The sequence below is a fragment of the Bison bison genome, unplaced genomic scaffold (genome assembly GCF_000754665.1).
Source record: "Bison bison bison isolate TAMUID 2011002044 unplaced genomic scaffold, Bison_UMD1.0 scf7180017864066, whole genome shotgun sequence".
In the NCBI taxonomy this organism is placed as follows: domain Eukaryota; kingdom Metazoa; phylum Chordata; class Mammalia; order Artiodactyla; family Bovidae; genus Bison; species Bison bison.
Window position 1 is genome coordinate 7,635,784 of NW_011494638.1, and position 17,355 is coordinate 7,653,138.

Sequence of the window (17,355 nt, forward strand, 5' to 3'; positions counted from 1 at the left end):
CCCCTTCTATTTCCCATGAAGTGGTGGGACCAGATGCCATGATCTTCATTTTCTGAATGTTGAGCTTTAAGCCAACTTTTTCACTCTCTACTTTCACTTTCATCAAGAGGCTTTTGAGTTCCTCTTCACTTTCTGCCATAAGGGTGGTGTCATCTGCATATCTGAGGTTATTAATATTTCTCCCGGCAATCTTGATTTCCAGCTTGTGTTTCTTCCAGTCCAGCATTTCTCATGATGTACTCTGCATATAAGTTAAATAAACAGGGTGACAATATACAGCCTTGAGGTACTCCATTTCCTATTTGGAACCAGTCTGTTGTTCCATGTCCAGTTCTAACTGTTGCTTCCTGACCTGCATACAGATTTCTCAAGAGGCAGATCAGGTGGTCTGGTATTCCCATCTCTTTCAGAATTTTCCACAGTTGATTGTGATCCACACAGTCAAAGGCTTTGGCATAGTCAATAAAGCAGATAAAGTCAATAAAGCAGTTTTTCTGGAACTCTCTTGCTTTTTCTATGATCCAGCGGATGTTGGCAATTTGATCTCTGGTTCCTCTGCCTTTGGGTGGCAAATTCACCTTCCTTACAGGAGAGACATATTTCACACAGGAGTGTTTGAGAGGAGACTCATTTCAGTTCAGTTCAGTCGCTCAGTCGTGTCCTACTCTTTGCGACCCCATGAATCGCAGCACGCCAGGCCTCCCTGTCCATCACCAACTCCCGGAGTTTACTCAGGCTCACGTCCATCGAGTCAGTGATGCCATCCAGCCATCTCATCCACTGTTGTTCCCTTCTCCTCCTACCCCCAATCCCTCCCAGCATCACAGTCTTTTCCAATATGCTGCCTAGGTTTGTCATAGCTTTTCTTCTAAGGAGCAAGCATCTTTTAATTTTGTAGCTACAACCACCATCCACAGTGAGTAAACTCTTCGCATGAGGTGGCCAAAGTACTGAAGTTTCAGCTTTAGCATCATTCCTTCCAAAGAAATCCCAGGGCTGATCTCCTTCAGAATGGACTGGTTGGCTCTCCTTGCAGTCCAAGGGACTCTCAAGAGTCTTCTCCAACACCACAGTTCAAAAGCATCAATTCTTCAGCGCTCAGCCTTCTTCACAGTCCAACTCTCACATCCATACATGACCACTGGAGAAAACATAGCCTTGACTAGATGGACCTTTGTTGGCAAAGTAATGTCTCTGCTTTTGAATATGCTGTCTAGGTTGGTCATAACTTTCCTTCCAAGAAGTAAGCGTATTTTAGTTTCATGGCTGCAGTCACCATCTGCAGTGATTTTGGAGACTAGACACCTCCAAATCCAGGAGGGTGACCCCAAAATCCTGAGACCTGTCCCTCTGTGCTCATGATGTGAGCACATACCTGGGGTCATGATGTGTGAACGTGAGGAGCAAGAAATGGGAGGTGGGACCAAAAACTGGAGTGAATTTGCAAGGTGAATATGTCATACCAGCCAGAGAATGGGAGCTCAGATTGGAGTGTCCTGATGCTTCAGATAGAAACAGCTCTAGAAAGGGGAGGGGCACAGTAGCACCATGAAATCGTTGTGTGAAAGGACTAGAATCCATTCTTTCAAGCAGTGTGGGTTAATTGTTCCTGTGACGTGAGCAGAAGCTGAGTGAAGCCACTCAGGGAGACCTAGAAGGAAGGGGAGGTCTGGGCCCCAGGTGGCTTTACAGGTATTGGCAGCTTGGCTTTCTGGATCTTATTTCTTGGGCTCAATCTTTGTAACTGTTTGGTTCCCCTCTCTGTCCTGGTGTGGATCTGGTGTCTGCCAGTTGAATCTGGCTCTGCCACCTTGGGTGGTGGCTGGGAGAGGGGCCAAGAGCCACAGAGGCAGGGGCTGCAGAGGGTGGGGATCCTGTGTCCAGGCAGCTGTGGCCTCAGCCTCTCTCTTTGCTCTCCTGCATGAGACCATGAGGGGACTTTGCTGGCCTGTGTAACACTCAGAACTCTTCGTTGCTGTTGTTCAGTTGCTAAGTTGTGTCTGACTCTCTGGCACCCTGTGGACTGTAGCCTACCAGTCTCCTCTGTCCAGGGAATTTCCCAGGCAAGAATACTGGCGTGGGTTGCTATTCCCTCCTGCAGGGGATCTTCCTGACTCAGGGATTGAACCCAAGTTTCCTGCTTGGCAGGCAGTATCTTCAGCACTGAGCCACCTGGGAAGCCCATTGTAGGTGTTTGGCCCCTTGAGTAAAGCCCCGCAGGTAGTCAGTCTCAAATTGAAAATGCTTTTGGTAGTAAGAAGTCCTTTCTTTGTGGTGATCCTCCCTACCTCCTTAGTCCTAAATCCCTCTTATACTAATATATATATATATACATTTGACTACAGTGTTTCTTAGATGGGGGGTGAGGGATCTTTAGTTGTAGCATGTGAACTCTTAGTTGCAGCATGTGGGATCTAGTTCTTTGACCAGGAATCAAACCAGGGCCCCCTAGATCAGAAGCACAGAGTCTTAGCCACTGGACCACCCAGAAGTCCCCTGAATCCCTCTTAAAATATAAATTTATTCTAATGCTTAGAAAAAGGGCAAGGAACTAATAGGTAATCAGTAAGTTTGTTTGATAAATGGTTATTACTGAACACATATTGAAATGTAAAAGTGGATGGTTTGAAGCATCAGAAGTTCAGCAAATAATACTAAATATATGGAACACTCTATCATAAAATTTACATTCAGGAGACCTTCTGTGACTTGGTCACCTGAATTATTCTAGGAATGTCAGTTTGGGTGACTTCTTTGCCACAGCTCTTTACATGATATAATTCTGCACACAGTTTTTTGCCCAGATGCCTATGCCTTATGGTCCTGGTCATAGCTGATTGAACCAAGGTGGACACCCTATCAAAGAGAGCCACTCACAGGTGTGAAAAGTTGAATTTTAAAAAAAAGCTGTTGTGTCTATAGCTATTTAAACTTGCATGTTAATCCCTTCCACTTGCTAGGGGATGAGGCGGTGAAATAAGATTGACATAAATTAGCTAATATTTGGGTTATGTGGATATTTATTCTATAGCTGCTTAGTGTACACTCTATAGTGTACAAAAATCTGTGCAAGAATGTTCATAGAAGTGTTATTCATAATAGCTAAAAGGTGGAAACAACTTAAATGGCCATCCAGTACTGAATGGATAAACAAAATGTAGTATATAAATATAATGGGACATTGTTTGCCCATAAAAAGGAATGGAATTGTGATACACAAAAAGACAAATATTATGACTCTGCTTATATGAAATGTCCAGAGTAGGCAAATTCAAAGAGATAGAAAGTAGATTGGTGGTTGTCAGGGGCTATGGGGGAGAAGGAATGAGTGATAGATAATGGGAAAATGGGGATAGGGTTTCTTTTTGGGGTGATGAAATGTTCTGGAGTTGGATGGTGGTGATATTCGGTAAATTATTAAAAATACTGAATTGTGCACATTATTCTTTTTTTTTTTTTTTTGGCTTGCCATGTGGCATGGATCTTAGTTCCCCGAGGAGGGATCAGACCAGTGCCCTTTGGAGTGGAAGCGTGGTTTCCTAACCATTGGACTACCAGGGAAGTCCCAGTAATTTTATACTTTAAAGGAGTGAATTAAACGAAGATCATGGCATCCAGTCCCATGACTTCATGGGAAATAGATGGGGAAACAGTGGAAACAGTGTCAGACTTTATTTTTGGGGGCTCCAAAATCACTGCAGATGGCGACTGCAGCCATGAAATTAAAAGACGCTTACTTCTTGGAAGGAAAGTTATGACCAATCTAGATAGCATATTCAAAAGCAGAGACATTACTTTGCCAACAAAGGTCCATCTAGTCAAGGCTATGGTTTTTCCAGTGGTCATGTATGGATGTGAGAGTTGGACTGTGAAGAAGGCTGAGTGCCGGAGAATTGATGCTTTTGAACTGTGGTGTTGGAGAAGACTCTTGAGAGTCCCTTGGACTGCAAGGAGAGCCAACCAGTCCATTCTGAAGGAGATCAGCCCTGGGATTTCTTTGGAAGGAATGATGCTAAAGCTGAAACTCCAGTACTTTGGTCACCTGATGCGAAGAGTTGACTCATTGGAAAAGACTCTGATGCTGGGAGGGATTGGGGGCAGGAGGAGAAGGGGACGACAGAGGATGAGATAGCTGGATGGCATCACTGACTCGATGGACGTGAGTCTGAGTGAACTCCGGGACTTGGTGGTGGATAGGGAGGCCTGGCGTGCTGCGATTCATGGGGTCGCAGGAAGTCGAACACGACTGAGCGACTGAACTGAACTGAAACCTCAATAAAGCTGTCATTAAGAAAACATACAAAGAAAAAATAAAAACTTTCATTAAGAAAAAGTAATGGGGGACTTTCCTGGTGGCCCAGTAAATAAGAACCCTCCTGACAGTGCAGAGGACACGAGTTCTAACTGTGCAGCAGTTAGGTCCATGGCTAGAACTATTTAGCCCCTGCTCTGGAGGTGGGCTCCTGAGCCCAAAGTGCTGCAGGTACTTAAGCTGGTGTGCCTAGAGGCTGTGCTCCACAACGAGAGAAACCACCAAAATGAGACACCCCTGCGTGGCAACTAGACACTAGTCCCTGCTCTCTGCAACTGGAAGAGGTCTGCAAGTAGCAACAAAACCCAGTGTGGCCAAAGATAAATAAGTAAATATTTTTTTAAAATGTAGTGGGAATACCCTGGTATTCAGTGGTTAAGACACTGAGCTTCCATTGCAGGGGGCATGAGTTCAATCCCTGGTTGGGCAACTAAGATCCCAAATGTTCCACAGCCAAAAAACAATAATAAAAAAAATTAATATAAAAATGTAGTAAAAATAAATGTGTGGTCCTGCCTTTGGATCCAAGACTTAATGGGATGAAGGGGACATCTCCTTTTGTCTGGCCAGCCTCCACTTCTCTAGGTGACAGTCTCTGATTTCTCTGGAGAATGGGCTTCCTATTGATAGTCCTGTTGGGAGTCTAAGTTACAGGGACCCTTGCTTACCACATAGAGGGCAGGTGACCCTGGCTGACCAGAGCAGACACTGGCTTGAAAACCTGAACCCTGAGCTGAATGGCTCATGGATGCTGTTGAGACTGAATCCTTCCCAGGACATCACTGAAAGTTTCCCAGTGGGACCCCTGCAGCTGGCTCCATTCCTGTGTTTAGTTTTGGGCATGTCTTGTGATACATTTCTCTTCTGCCCAGAATTGGTTAAACTGGAGTTCCTTGTGAAGGGAAACCTCGATGCATGCCTCGAGTCCCTGTGCTGTAGCAGCTCACATGCAGACCATCAGGAGTTTTAGCATCGGTGTTAGGAACTGCAGGGAACCACTGCCTGCCACCTGTGGGGGCTGGTGCTGTGCTAAGAACTGTGCACGCCTCTTCTCATTTAATTCAACCCTGACAGTGACTTGTCTTGGCTCCACTTACTCACAAGGAAATGAGGCCCAGAGAAATTAGGTACTGCCGGGAGCCAGCGTAAGGAGCTCCGCCCATGGCAAAGGTCATGAGGAAGGAGGCTCGACATACGCAAAGGCGGGATCGAGCCTCAGGAGTCCCCCTGGAAATTCTCAGGCATCTACCCCCAAAACCAGAGCCTGCCTACTTTACTACTTTCTGCTCTCACCTACACCTCTGACTTTACGGGGGGCTGTCCCCCACCACCTCTTTTGGAGAAGGAGTTAACTTACAGCTCCAGTTAATAATAATTTCTGGGCGTGACAGGAGTGTTTCAATCTACAAACTCCTCTGAAATTTCTCTAGCCTGCCTGACAGGCTTGTCCGGCCACATGTGATTGCTCACAGCCTGCCAACTGTGAGAGGCACGAGATGCTTTAAACCTTCTAAAAACAGGTTCTTTAGAGAAGTTAGAAAACTATTAGTATAGTATAGTAGGCTGATTAGAAATTGTATTGGTGAAGGGTTTTTCATTTGTTGAGCCAACTTTACTGCTAAGTCTCCACATCCCCTGCCCTTATACACATTAATGAATATATAGAAGAGATAAGTATTAACCTTTGATATTAATCACATCAGACCTTAGGCTAAGCAAATTCTTTCCTTAATTAAAACCCACTACACCCTCACCCTATAGGAATGTAGCTTTATCTGGTACCTTTGGAAGGTGGCTTCTGTTTTAAGAATAATCACCCCTGGAGAAATAAGTGTTCTGGTTGACTGATCGCTGTCACAAGGAGAGGGTCATAAATTGTCAGCAGGCCCCCTGGCCAGAAGATGATGTAACACCCCTAAGACCTCTGTATACATTTGTATGAAGCACCTGACTTTAATAAAAGTCAGGACTGCTGACCCCACGTGACTTTTGTATAACATCTCAGTGTATAAAAACAGATTCTGGAAAAATAAAAAATGGGATCAGTTCCTTGAAATACTGGTCTCCTCATGTCCTTCTTTCTCTCAACCTCTGGCTGAGTTTCCATCTGGAGCGCGGAGGCCCGCCAAGCTTACTAATTTTGCCTGGGCTTCTAAGATCTGACCGGGGAGGCCTCAGTGTCTCCTCTCCTTCGGGAGAATGGAAGGACACCTGCAGCCTATGTAAGTGGTGCAAACTTCTTGTCTTGAAGTTTTATTGGTTTTCCTCATAAATCAAGCTACTCAGCCTCTTTTCTCCACTGAATTTTCCTGCTGAGCTATCCTCATTCTATTACTCTTTGTATCTCTAATTAATATCTAATTAAAGCCAGTGTATTCGCCAATGCCGTCTCTCCTTTGAATTTCCCTGGATCCACCAGGGCTGGACCCCGGCAAGGTACATTTTCTGAGATCGTGCAGCTGATTAAATTGGACTCTGGATTCATTCCAGGTCTGCCTGACTCCAGAGTAGTGCTCCTAATCATTTCTCTGTACTGCCTCAAAAAGAGTCAACACTGTTGTTATAGAAAGTAGAGTCCATCTGCTTGTGGCTCAAGGTCAACACTTGAGAGGTAGGGCTGGTAGAAAGGAAAGTTTGCTTTATTTCAGAGGTGGGCAGATGGGGAGGACAATAGACTCATGTCCAAAGGCCAGCTTCCCCCTGACAATCAGTGGGTAAGAGTTTTTAAAGGAGAGTCTCAGGGGTGTAGACAGAGCAAGAAGCTACATACAGAAACAGCAGAGTCAGCTCTGACAGTCGTCTTGAAACTGATCATGCAATGGTCTGATCAGAGTCATCTTGATTTTTTAAAGTACAGTTAATCATTAGTTCCAGAGGCAATTTGTTCCCATTTCCCTGAAGCCAGTTCTCAGAATTGTTGCAGCTTTTTGTTTTTGTTGTTGTTCAGTTACTAAGTCACGTCCCACTCTTGTGACTGCATGGAATGCGGCCCACCAGGCTTCCGTGTTATGAACTATGTCCTAGTGTTTGCTCAGATTCATATACCAGGCTTCCGTGTTATGAACTATGTCCTAGTGTTTGCTCAGATTCATGTCCCTATACTCTGTGATGCTCTTTAACCATCTCATCCTCTACCATCCTCTTCTTCTTTGGCTTCGATCTTTCCCAGCATCAGGGTCTTTTCCAACGAAAAGACTCTCACATCCAGTAGCCAAATTATTGGAGCTTCAGTTTCAGCATCAGTGCTTCCAATGAATATTCAGAGTTGACTTCCTCTAGGATTGACTGATTTGATCTCCTTGCCATCCAAGGGACTCTCAAGAGTCTTCTCCAGAGCCACAGTTCAAAAGCATCAATTCTTTAACACTCAGACTTCTTTATGATCCAACTCTTACATCCATATGTGTCTACTGTAAAAACCATAGCTTTGACTATATAGACCTTTGTTGGCAAAGTGATGTCTGTGCTTTTTAATGCATTTGTTATGTTTGTCATAGCTTTTCTTCCAAGGAGCAAGCATCTTTTAATTTTGTGGCTACAGCCACCACCCATGCTGATTTTGGAGCCTCCTAAAACAAAATCTGTCTCTGCTTTCACTTTTTCACCTTCTACTTGCCATGAAGTGATGGGAGCAGATGTCAGAATCTTAGTTTTTTGAATGTTGAGTTTTAAGCCAACATTTTCACCCTCCTACCCTCATGAAGTGGCTCTTTAGTTCCTCTTCAACTTCTGCCATTAGGGTGGTGTAATTAAAAGATGATTACTCCTTGGAAGAAAACTTATGACCAACCTAGATGGCATATTGAAAAGCAGAGACATTACTTTGCCAACAAATGTCCATCTAGTCAAAGGCTATGGTTTTTCCAATGGTCATGTATGGATGTGAGAGTTGGACTGTGAAGAAGGCTGAGTGCTGAAGGATTAATGCTTTTGAACTGTGGTGTTGGATAAGGCTCTTGAGAGTCCCTTGGACTGCAAGGAGATTCAACCAGTCCATTCTGAAGGAGATCAGCCCTGGGATTTCTTTGGAAGGAATGATGCTAAAGCTGAAACTCCAGTACTTTGGCCACCTCATGTGAAGAGTTGACTCATTGGAAAAGACTCTGATGCTGGGAGGGATTGGGGGCAGGGGGAGAAGGGGACAACAGAGGATGAGATGGCTGGATGGCATCACTGACTTGATGGACGTGAGTTTGAGTGAACTCCGGGAGTTGGTGATGGACAAGGAGGCCTGGCGTGCTGCGATTCATGGGGTCACAAAGAGTTGGACACGACTGAGCGACTGAACTGAACTGAACTGAATTTGCATATCTGAGGTTGTTGATATTTCTCCTGGCAATCTTGATTCCAGCTTGTGATTCATCAAGCCTGGCATTTTGCATGATGTACTCTGCATAGAAGTTAAATAAAGAATGTGACAATATAAAGGCTTATCATACTACTTTCCTAATTTTAAACCAGTCAGTTGTTCCCATGTAAGAGTCTGACTGTTGCTTCTTGAACAGCATACACATTTCTCTGGAGGTAGGTAAGGTGGTCTGGTTTTCCCATGACTCTTTAAGAATTTTCCACAGTTTGTTGTGATCCACACCATCAAAAAAGTTCCTGTAGTCAATGAAACAGAAGTGAATATTTTTCTGGAATTCCCTTGCCTTCTCTGTGATCCAGAGAATGTCAGCAATTTGATCGCTGGCTCCTCTTCCTTTTCCAAACCCAGCCTATAAATCTGTAAGTTCTGCTGAAGTCTAACTGAAGGATTTTGAGAATTACATCATGGCTACAGTTTGGTTTTCATGTAGTTAGCTTCTGCATGCTTTGAGTTCCAGTATCTACTGAACAGTTCAAAGCATATGGCTCATAATGTTATCTAGGGCCCTTGAAGAAGAACTAAAGGTCCTTGACTTTGCTTAATGACTAAATTTTATTATTTGGTCTTGTTTGCCTGTTTCCTTTGTTTATGCATTTTCTCATTGCTCTGATTAACTTGTTTTCAACTAACGTTCTATAAATGAAAGACAGGCAGAGGACATAGGGAGCAAGGACCGTGGGATCCTGCTTTCTCAGTATGGAGGGCTGCCCTGAGCAAATGAACCTCCAGCCAGGACCCAAGGAGTCAAGGTTGCAGGGCACACCTTGTCATTCCCTGGCAGTTTCCCAAAGAGAAAGTCTGCACTTCAAGATACTCCATAGCAGAGTTATCAATCCTTGTGTGTTACAACCACTGGGGGAGGTTTAAAACCACTGATGCCTGGATTCCCACCTCTGATGTACTATGTCAGCAGTACTCCTGGGCCATGGGATGGTTTTCCAATTTCTCCTGTGATTCTAACATGCAGGCATGGTTGCTGACTTCTGTTTTCTCAAAATTTGAAGGGCATAATATACACTTGTGGATCTTGTTAAAATGTAGACTCTGCTTTGGGAGATCTGGATGGGGCCCAGAAGTCAGTTTTCTAATAAGTGCCTGGTAATTCCAAGTAGAAATGCCATCCTGAGTAGAAGTCTTCTTAATCAGAGTGGTGAGCAGTAGCAGCAGCAGATTCACCAGGAGCTTGTTAGTAATTTAGACACCTGGGCCCCACCCAAACCTATGGAACCCCAGCAGGAACACCAGGAAGAGGCCAGGTGAATTTCATGCATGTTAAGGAGTGGGAAGCATGCGGAGCTCAGGGTATATTTAAAGAGAGAGCAATGAGGCTGATGAGGGGATTCAAAACTGAGGCATCTGAGCAGGAGTGAAAGGAATGGAGGATGTGGAGCCAGGAGGAGAGGAGAGAGAACAGGAGGAGCCAGGTAAGCACTTTGACCCTGGAGAGGCTGCTCAGGAGGGGGAGGGGGGGAACTGAGGGACAACGTGTCATCCAAAGAACAACCGAGAGGTCAGGGGGACTTGTTTCTGTCCAGGGGTGGTGGTTGGTTGGTTGGTTGGTTTCCTCTGGATCTGTGGGGGCTACACTTCTTGTCAAAGAGGTCAGCCTCCATTATGGCAGAAGAAATTCAAAGATTGTAAAGATGTGATGACTTGTGAGTCTTGCTGCTCTGAGATTGTGAGTCTGTGGAGCTGAAGTATAGGATTGTTGGGTCACCTGGGGACCTAGTCCCTGTGGAACTGAGATGAGACATGTCAGAACTTGAGTTTGGAGTTTGGAGGGGTGCAGTATTTCGGGATGAAACTGATAAAAACCAGACCTATGTCAGGAGATGCCCATAGAGTGGTTCTGGGGAGGAAGACCTTTTACTCTGCCCTTCTATGTTCTTCGGGCTGGTCTAAGAATTGAATTGACATTGGAGAGACTAACAGGAGAAAAATCAAACAAAAGTTTAGTAACTTGTGTATGTGGGAGAGACTGGAGAAAATTGAGTAACTCATCAAAATGGCTGAAACCCTCACCTTGAATAGCATCTCCAGATGAAGACACAAGAGGATGTCAGTTATGGCAGGAAAAGCACAGTAAACGGGGGCAGGGTATATGGATTGAGATCATTGCCTTCACCATCGATCAGTTTCTAGAGAATTGGTCATCCTTCTCTTCCAGGTACAGACAGATAGTTGCCCATAAAAAGTAGGGATTTCCCTTACAACGGTGTTTCTCACAAAAGAGCAACTCCTATTTGTTTTTCAGAGGCCTTCCCATGTTATTCTCAGAAAAATGACCAACTTAGAACAATTAATATGTTAAAGAGATGTATTACAGGGTGGCAAATTCAGCTTCCTTACAGGAGAGACATATTTCATGCATGAGTGTGTAAGAGGAGATTCTGGATACCTCCAAGTCCAGCAGGGGTGACCCGAAAGTCCTGAGAGCTGTCCTGCTGTGCTCTGGTACCTGAGGTCATGATGTGTGAACGTGAGGAGCAAGAAATGGGAGGTGATGCCAAGAACTGGAGTGAATTTGCAAGGTGGTTATGTCATACCAGCCAGAGAAGGGGAGCTCAGATTGGAGTGTCCTGATGCTTCAGATAGAAACAGCTCTAGAAAGGGGAGGTGCACGGTAGCACCATGATGTCACTGTGTGGAAGGACTAGAGTCCATTGTTTCAGGCAATGTGGGTTCATTGTTCCTGTGAAGTAAGCAAGAGAAACTGAGGGAAGCCACCCAGGGAGATCTGGGAAGGAGAGGTCTGGGCTCCGGGCAGCTTCACAGGTGTTGACAGCTTGTCTTTCTGGATCTTATTTCTTACATTCGTTCTTTCCAACTGTTTGGTTCCCCTCTCTGTCCTGGTGTGGATCTGGTGTCTGCCAGTTGAATCTGGCTCTGCCACCTTGGGTGGTGGCTAGGAGAGAGGCCAAGAGCCGCACAGGTAGGGCCTGCAGAGGGTGGGGATCCTGTGTTCAGTTGGCTGTGGCCTGAGCCCTCTTTGGTCTTCTACATGAGACCTTGAGGGGACTTTGCTGAGCTACACACAAACAGGAAAACTCTTTGTTGTTTTTAGTTGCTAAGTTGTGTCTGACTCTTTGAGACTCCATGGACTGTAGCCTACCAGACTCTTCAGTCTATGGGATTTTCCAGGCAAGAGTACTGGAGTGGGTTGCCATTTCCTTCTCCAGGGGATCTTCCCAACCCAGGGATCTAACCCAAGTCTTCTCCTTGCAGGCAAATTCTCTACCACTGAGCCACCTGGGAAGCCCATTGTCGGTGCTTGGCCCCTCAAGTAAAGCATCACAGGTAGTCATTAGTCTCAGATTGAGAACACGTTTTAGTAGGAAGAAGTCTTTTCTTTCTGGTGATCCTCCCTGCCCCGTTAGTCCTGAATCCCTCTTATTTTTTTAAGGAAATATTTTTTTATTTATTTGACTACACTGGGTCTTAGTTGGGACACGAAAGTGAAAGTGAAGTTGCTCAATTGTGTCCAACTCTTTGTGACCCCATGGGCTGCAGCCTCCCAGACTCTTCAGTCCATGGGATTTTCCAGGCAAGAGTACTGGAGTGGGTTGCCATTTCCTTCTCCAGGGGATCTTCCCAACCCAGGGAATGAACCCAGGTCTCCCACTTTGTAGGCAGACACTTTACCATCTGAGCCACCAGGGAAACCCAGTTGGGACATGAGGATATTTAACTGTGGCATGTGAACTCTTAGTTGCAGCCTGTGGGATCTAGTTCCCTGACCAGGGGTTGAACCTGAGCCTCCTACATTGTAAGCTGGGAGTCTTAGCCACTGGACCACCCGGGAAGTCCCCTGAATCCCTCTTAAAATACAAATTTATTCTAATGCCTAAAAAAGGACAAGTAATTAATAGGTAATCAGTAAGTATTATTGGATAAATGGTTATTACTGAACATGTATTGAAATGTAAGAGTGGATGGTGGTGTTTCTATCTGAAGCATCAGCAAATTAACAACACTGAATATATGAAACACTCATTATCCAAAAATTTGCTTTCAGGAGTCCTTCTGTAACTTGGTCACCTCTGAATTACTCTAGAAATGTCAGTTTGGGTGTCTTCTTTGCCACAACTCTTTACATGAAACCGTTCTGCACACAGTCTTTTGCCCAGATGCCTTATGCCCCTGGTCACAGCTGATTGGACCAAGGTGGACACGCTATCAAAGACTGCCACTCACAGGAACAAAAAGCTGAGTTGGGTCTATAGCTATTTAAACTTGTATGCAATCCCTTCCACTTGCTAGGGGATGAAGTGGTGAAGGAAGATTGACATAAACTAGCTAATATCTGTCTTCTGTGGATATTTATTCTACAGTTGCTTACTGTACATTCTCTTGTACAAAAATCTACGATAATTTTCAAAGCAGTACTATTAATAATAGACAAAAGGTGGGAACTCTCAAATGGTCCTCCAGTGATGAATGGATAAAGAAAATGTGGTATATCAGTACAATGGGATATTGTTTGGCCATAAAAAAAGAATGAAATTTTGATACACAAAGGGACAAACAAATATTATGATTCCACTCTATGAAATGTCCTGAGTAGGCAAATCTGTAGAGATAGAAAATAAAGTGGTGGTTGTCAGGGACTGTGGGGAAGAAGGAATGAGGACTGATGGCTAATGGAGTGGGGTTTCTTTTGGGGGTGATGAAATGATCTGGAATTTGATGGTGATGATACTTGGTAAGTATATTAATAGCTACTGAATTGTCATTTCATTCTGTTTTTTTGTCTGTGCCACAAAATGTGCACTATCTTTGTTCCCCCAAGGAGGGATTAAACCCATGCCCCTTGTAGTGGAACCACTGGACTGCCAGGGAGGTCCCCTGAATTGTATACTTTAAGAGTGAATTAGATCTCAGGAAAGCTGTCATTAGAAAACACTCAAAAAAGAAAGAAATACTTCCATTAAAAAATGTAGTGGGTGACTTCCTTGGTGGCTCAGTGAATAAGAATCCTCCTGCTGGTGCAAGGAACAAGGTTTGATCCCTAGTCCAGGAAGATTACACAGGCTGCAGAGCAGCTAGCTCTGTGGGCCAGTATTGAGCCCCTGCTCTGGAGCCCACAGGTCATGACTACTGAGCCGACATGCTGGAGGTCCTGAAGCTGGTGAGCCTAGAGACTGTGCTCCATAACCAGACAAACCACCATAGTGGGAAGCCCCTGAATGGCAACTAGAGAGTAGTCCCCGCTCTCTGCAACTAGAGAAAGCCCCCATGCAGCAACAAAGACCCAGCACAAAGATAAATAAGTAAAAAATATTTTTTAAAATGTAGTGGGAATTCCATGAGAGTGTAGTATTTAAGACTCTGAGCTTCCACTGTCGGGGACATCAGTTCAATCCCTGGTTGGGCAACTAAGATCCCAAATGCTCCACAGCCAAAAAACTTAATAAAATAAATATTAAAATAATATAAAAATATAGTAAGAATAAATGTGAGGTCCTGCCTTTGGATCCAAGATTTAATGGGATGAAGTAGACATCTCCTTTTGTCTGGCCAGCCTCCACTTCTCTAGGTGACAGTCTCTGATTTCTCTGGAGAATGGGCTTCCTATTGATGGCCCTGTTGGGAGTCTAAGTTACAGGGACCCTTGCTTACCACATAGAGGGCAGGTGACCCTGGCTGACCAGAGCAGACACTGGCTTGAAAACCTGAACCCTGAGCTGAGTGGCTCATGGATGCTGTTGAGACTGAATCCTTCCCAGGACATCACTGAAAGTTTCCCAGTGAGACCCCTGCAGCTGGCTCCATTCCTGTGTTTAGTTTTGGGCATGTCTTGTGATACATTTCTCTTCTGCCCAGAATTGGTTAAACCGGAGTTCCTTGTGAAGGGAAACCTCGATGCATGCCTCGAGTCCCTGTGCTGTAGCAGCTCACATGCAGACCATCAGGAGTTTTAGCATCGGTGTTAGGAACTGCAGGGAACCACTGCCTGCCACCTGTGGGGGCTGGTGCTGTACTAAGAACTGTGCACGCCTCTTCTCATTTAATTCAACCCTGACAGTGACTTTAGTTGGTAGTTGTCTTGGCTCCACTTTACTCACAAGGAAATGAGGCCTAGAGAAATTAGGTACATTTTCTGAGATCGTGCAGCTAATTAAATTGGACTCCGGATTCATTCCAAGTCTGCCTGACTCCACAATAGTGCTCCTAATCATTTCTCTGTACTGCCTTAAAAAGAGTCAGCATTGTTGTTACCAAAACTGGGTCTGTCTGTTTGCTCCTCAGAAACCAATACTTTAGAATCAGGGTTGCTTTATTTCAGAGGTGGGCAGATGGGGAGGATGGCAGACTCATGTCCAACAGCTAGCTTCCCCCTGACAATCAAAGGAGAGTCTCATGGTTGTAGGCAGAGGGAGGGAGTGACATACAGAAACAGCACAGTTAGCTCTGATGGTCATCTTAAAACTGATCATGCAATGGTCTGATCAGAGTCATCTTAATTTTTTAAAATACAGTTAATCATTAGTTCCAGAGTCAACTGGTTTCCATTCCCTTGAAGCCAGTTCTCAGATTGTAGCAGCTTACATCATGGCTACAGTTTGGTTATCATTTAGGTAACTTCTACCTAGTATGAGTTTCAGTATCTACTGAACAGCTCAAAGCATATTGCTCAGAATATTATTTACCTAGGGCCATTGAGGAAGAACTAAAGGTCCTTGATTTTGCTTAATGAATAAACTTTTATTACTTGGTCTTGTTTGCCTGTTTCCTTTGCTTCTGCATTTTCTCATTTCTCTGATTAAATTGTTTTCGACTAACATTCTTTTGTAGACAAAGGGCAGGCAAAGGACATAGGGAGGAAGGACCATGGGGTTCGGCTCTCTGAGTGTGGAGGGCTGACCTGAGCAAACGGGACCTCCGGCCAGGACCTGAAGAGTTCAAGGTTGCAGAGCATTTCCTGCATACCATTCTGGCATTTCCTGGCAGTGGTCCCAAAGAGAGGGTCTGCACTTTAACATACTCGATAGCAGAGTTATCAATCCTTGCTGCATGTGATAGTCACTTGGGGAGGTTTAAAATCACTGATGCCTGGATTCCAGCCTCTGATGTAAGTGGTCTGCAGTACTGCTGGATCATGGGATGGTTTTCCAGTTTCTCCAAAGAGTAAGATGTTCAGTCATGGCTACCAGCGTATATATTTTTTTCATAATCTTAATGGCATACTATATACCTTTGGATCTTGTTAAAACACAGATCCTGATTCAAAAAGTCTGGATGAGGCCAAGGAGCTACATTTCTAACAAGCTCCAGCTGATTCTGAGTAGAAACATCCCAAGTGAGATCCCAGACCGTGGAACCCAAGCAGGGATGGCAAGGAGAGGCCAGGTGATTTTCATGTATGTCAAGGTGCAAGAAGCATGTGGAGCTCGGGGTATATTTAAAGAGAGAGAAATGAAGCTAATGAGGGGATTCAAAACAGAGGCATCTGAGCAGGCATGAAAGAAATCGAGGCTGTGGAGCCAGGAGGAGAGGAGAAAGAACAGGAGAAGGCAGGTAAGCACTTTGACACTGGACAGGCTGCTTCAGGAGGAGGAGGGGACTGAGGGACAACGTGTCATCCAAAGGATGACATGGGATATCAGGGGGACTAATTTCTGTCCAGCAAGGGTGGTTGGTTGGTTCCCCCTGGGACTGTGGGGGCTATGCTTCTTTTCAAGGAGGTCACCCTCCATTATGGCAGAAGGAATTCAAAAATTGTAAAGATGTGATGACTTCTGAGCTGTCTTGCTGCTCCGAGATTGTGAGTCTGTGGAGTTGAAGTGGTAGGATTGTTGGGTCACCTGGGGACCTAGTCTCTTTGGAGCTGAGGCGAGACATATCAGAACTTGAGTTTGGAGTCTGGAGAGGTGTAGTATTTTGGGTTGAAACTGATAAAAACCAGACCTATGTCAGGAGATGCCCAAAGAGTGGTGCAGGAAGACCTTTTACTCTGCCCTTCTATGTTCTTCGGGCTGGTCTAAGAATTGAATTGACATTGGAGAGATTAACAGAGGAAAAATCAAACAAAAGTTTAATAATATGAAGATATGGCAGAAACCAACACAATATTGTAAAGCCATTATCTGCCACTTAAAAATAAATAAAATTTTAGTTTAATAACAGGTATGTGGGAGAGACTGGGGAAAAATGAGTAACTCATCACAATGGCTGAAACCCTCACCTTGAGTAGCGCCTTCAGCTGAAGACACGGGAGGATGTGGAGGGTGGGGAGAGTCAGTTATGGGAAGTGACCAGGAAAAGCACAGTAAACAGGGTATATGGACTTAGGTCACTGCCTTCTCCATTGATCAGTTGCTAGATAATTGGTCATCTTTTTCTTCCAGGTACAGACAAACAGTTGCCCATAAAAATGGAGATTCCCCTTACAATGGTGTTTCTCACAAAAGAGCAACTCCTATATATTTTCAGAGCCCTTCCCATGTTATTTCTCAGAAAATGACCAGCTTAGAACAATTAATATGTCAAAGAGAAGTATTACAGGGTGGCAAATTCAGCTTCCTTACAGGGGAGACATATTTCACACAGGAGTGTGTGAGAGGAGACTGTGGATACCTCCAAATCCAGCAAGGGTGACCCCAAAGTCCTGAGGCCCGTCCTGCTGTGCTGTGGTACCTGAGGTCATGATGTGTGAATGTGAGGAGCAAGAAAT